Raw genomic sequence first — 4,354 nt, forward strand, 5'->3', positions numbered from 1 at the left:
ACTGAGAAAAGAATTCAACAATATTTCTCCCATTCGCTTTTGTAAGAAGAGAAATATAACTCTGTTCTGTCTGGCCCCTCAGGCAGTCAGGCCCAGTGGTTATCTCCCTTGTTCCCTGAAAATCGCAGCCATCCTGTTCCTTTTGGATGCCCAGATTTCATATTGTTCAAACACACATGCTCTATAAACAATTTGTGCAGATAACGCAATCATCACAGGATCCTCAGCTTATGAAGATGACAGGATTAAGAGATTAAAGACAGGCATAGGAAATTATAAGAATATTGACTGGGGAAGTGATAAATGTCCATGAAATCTTCACAATTTATGTTCAGAGATTGCAGTAAAGACAGGCATAAGAAATTATAAAAATATTAATTTGGGGAACTAATAAATGTCCATGAAATCTTCACAATTTATGTTCTTCTGCCAAGAGCACAGAGCCAGTCCCTCCATTCGGGGTCCCTGACTTCCTGCAACAGCAGCGGGTGCCTGTAATCCCAGCCACTCAGAGACTGAGGCAGGAGAATTACCTGAACCCAGGTGGAGGTTGCAGTGAGCCAAGATCTCACCATTGCACTCCAGCCTGGGTGGCAGAGACTCCATCTAGAATAATAATAATAATAATGCTTTGGTCTGGAAAACAACAGAACCTTCCAGTTCTGTCCTGTAAGCTTGCCCTGCCCACTTCACAGCCAGCACAGCCCACAGCCCACAGTCCACATACCCGAGAGCCATCAGGGCACTATGGTCCCCTCTGAACAGGAATGATGGTTCCTACCATTCCACCCCTGGAGGAAGCTGTGAAATGGCATGGAGGCTTCAAAAAATGCAGCACCCCAGATACTAGGAGTTATGTACAAGGTGGGAAAAAGAATCCTATCTTATCTACATTCCAGACTGTCAACAGTGAGGCTGAGGCTACCAGGTCAGCCCTAGGATCCAGTGTCAGAAGCAGCACCTGCCGATTCTCTGAGGTGTGCCAAGAACACACAGCCAGGACCAGAGAGGTGGCCAGCACTCAGGAAGTGAGCCAGCCCATACCATCCCGAGAGGCTGGATCCCCTCTGGGCAGACAACGGACTCTGTCACCTACTACTCAAATCCTCTGAATCAATGGAAGGCCTGTGGAGGCTGCACAGACCCCTCACCATTCAGTGTCATAAAAATGCTACTGGGACAGGGCTTAATATCCACATGGTGGTAATCACAGGAAACATCTCCAACAACACAGGAAATGGAAACTAAAAGACAGAAACAATTATATCACCACGGGCAAAACGAAACAACTCCCGTGGACAGGAGATCCTAGGATGAAAAACTCTGTCAATGACATATAAGCTAGATTGGTGGGCAGATTTATTTTCATGTTTTCTAAATGTCATAGCAGGAAAATACCAACAATTTAGAATCAGCCCTTGGGTGAGGGGCCGTCTCTGGGACACTCCTCCATATAGTGGAAGGTGGCTGAACAGTTTCTTTTTTTTTTTCTTTTTTTTTTTTTTTTTTTTTTTTTTTTTTTTGAGATAGAGTCTAGCTCTGTCACCCAAGCTAAAGTGCAGTGGTGTGATCTCAGCTCACTGCAGCCTCTGCCTCCCGGTTCAAGCAATTCTCTGCTTCAGCCTCCTGAGTAGCTGGGACTACAGGCAGCTGCCAGCATGCCTGGCTAATTTTTGTGTTTTTAGTAGAGACAGGGTTTTACCATGTTGGACAGGCTGGTCTCAAACTCCTGACATCACGTGATCCACCCACCTCAGCCTCCCAGAGTGCTGGGATTATTGGCGTGAGCCACGGCGCCTGCTGGCTGAACAGTTTCTTTTGAAACAGAAGCTGAGACCAGCTGGACTCTACCTGGAGCAGTTTCTGACCTCCAGATCTCGTGGGAGGTGGGGTCTGCATTCACAGCGTCTGATGAGAGATGTTTGGCTTCAGGAGGCTAGTGTGGTGGAGGCTGTAGGAAGCAAAGGGCAGGCTGGTGTCCTGAGGGAGACACAGAAACAGGTCCAAGTTACAGGCTCCCACTGGCGTAGTCAGGGACAATCTGGACATCAAAATCAGTGGCAGTAGGGACTGATTACAACTTGTTCAATAGCACAATGCTCCCCACAGCCCTGTAATCCACACTGATATCCCTGAATAAATAGCAAAGAGAGAAGTCTTCCTTACCACAGAGTGACCACTGACCCACCAATCAACGTAGAAGGGATGAAGTTAGAGAACCACCATTTGGCAACCACCCTATTAAGAGCTGATTTGGTCCAGAATCAACACTGAGGTCGGGCATGGGGGCTCACACCTGTAATCTCGGCATTTTGGGAGGCCAAGGTAGGAGGATTTCTTGAGACTAGGCATTTGAGACGAGCCTGGGCAACAAAGTGAGACCCTGTCTCTACAAAAACATTAAACCATAAAATAGCTGGGCATAGTGGCATGTGCCAGTAGTCCTAGCTACTTACAAGGCTGAGGAAGGAGAATGGCTTGGGTCCAGGAGTTGAAGCTACAGTGATATATGATCATGCCAACTTCACTCCAGCTTGGGGCGACAGAGCAAGACCCTGTTTCTAAAAAAATAAGAAATTTCCAGCCTGGGCAACATAGCAAAACCCTGTCTCTACAAAAATACAAAAATTAGCCAGGTGTGGTGGTGCCTGCCTATAGTCCCAGATACTTGGGCTCAGGCAGGAAGATCACTTGAGCCCAGGAGGTTAAGGCTGCCATGAGCCGAGATCACACCACGTCATTCCAGCCTGGGGTGAGAGAACAAGAACCTGTCTCAAAATAAAATAAAATGAATTTGAAAAAAGGAGAGAATCAACAGCAGATGCTAATACTAGTGAAATTATAAAGTCCTCATTACATCTTCCTGATAAATCCTCATTACCAATTTTTTTTCTTTATTATTTTGAGACTGGCTCATTCTGTTGCCCAGGCTGGAGTGCAATGACGTCACAGATCACTGTAACTTCAACCTCCTAGACTTAGGCCTCCCAAGTAGCTGGGACCACAGGTGCACACCACCATGCCTGGCTAATGTTTTCCTTTTTAACAGAAACAAAGTCGTGTTATGTTGTCCAGGCACTCATTACTAATTTTTATTTTTGAGATAAGGTCTCACTGTGTAGCCCAGGCTGGAGTACAGTGGCACGATCTTGGCTCACTGCCACCTCTGCCTCCAGGGTGAAAATGATCCTCTCACCTCAGCCTTCCACATAACTGGGATTACAGGTGCACACCACCATGCCTGACGTAAATTTTGAGTAGAGATGGGGTTTTTCTATGTTGTCCGGGCTGGTCTGACACTCCTGAACTCCAGTGATCCCCTACCTTGGCCTCCCGAAGTGCTGGGATCACAGGCATGAGCCACAGCACCTGGCTTCATTACTATTTAATCTAGGCACAAAGTACTTATTTTACGGGGACAAACCTGGCCGACATTCTTTCTGCCCAGTGATAAAGCTAGCATCATCAGCAATGGGGTAAAGATGCACTGCAGCCCTCCTGATGAGACACTTGGCAAGGACCAGATGTCCCACTGCGGTGCTACTGCCAACAAAGCCCAAGCTGATATCAGCCCAAGGGGCGGCCCTCGGCAAGCCCCAGCAAATATCAGACAGCCCAAAGGGCAACCCTCTCCCTGAGCCGGGAGAATCACTTGAACCCGAGGCAGAGGTTGCAGTGAGCTGAGATTTTGCCATTGCACTCCAGCCTGGGAAAGAGAGCGAGACCCCATCTCCAAAACATACCAAAAAACAAACATAATGGCTGAATTTGGTGGCTCATGCCCATAATCCCTGCACTTTGAGAGGCTGAGGCAAGAGGATCACTTGAGCCCAGGAGTTCTAGACCAGCCTGGGCAGCATAACTAGACACATCTTACAAAAAGTAAAAGCTGGGTGTGGGGGTGCAGCATGCCTACAGTACCAGCTACTTGGGTGCTGAAGGAGGAGGATCACTTGAGCTCAGGAGGTCAACGTTGCACTGCACTTCAGCCTAGGTGACCAAGCTAGACCCTGTCTCAAAAAAAAAAAAAAAAAAAAGGCCAGGGTGCAGTGGCTCACTGGCTCACACCTATAATCCCAGCATTTTGGGAGGCTGAGGTGGGCAGATCAGTTGAGGTCAGGAGTTCAAGATCAGCCTGGCCAACATGGTGAAACCCTAGCTCTGCTAAAAATACAAAAATTAGCTGAGGGTGGTAGCAAATGCCTGTAATCGCAGCTACTCAGGAGGCTGAGGTGGGAGAATTGCTTGAACCTGGGAGACTGAGGTTGCAGTGAGCCAAGATTGTGCCACCGCACTGCAGCCTAGGTGACAGAGTGAGACTCCATCTCAAAAATATATATATATAATATATAAT

At 47.5% G+C, this 4,354-nt stretch overlaps 1 pseudogene; it reads right to left on the reverse strand.

Annotated features, from left to right (window-relative positions):
* LOC108523253 (sphingomyelin phosphodiesterase 4-like) overlaps positions 1-4,354 on the reverse strand; it is a 21,331-nt pseudogene that overhangs the window by 11,421 nt on the left and 5,556 nt on the right.

Source organism: Rhinopithecus bieti, unplaced genomic scaffold, assembly GCF_001698545.2.
Source record: "Rhinopithecus bieti isolate Rb0 unplaced genomic scaffold, ASM169854v2 scaffold_74246, whole genome shotgun sequence".
NCBI lineage: Eukaryota > Metazoa > Chordata > Mammalia > Primates > Cercopithecidae > Rhinopithecus > Rhinopithecus bieti.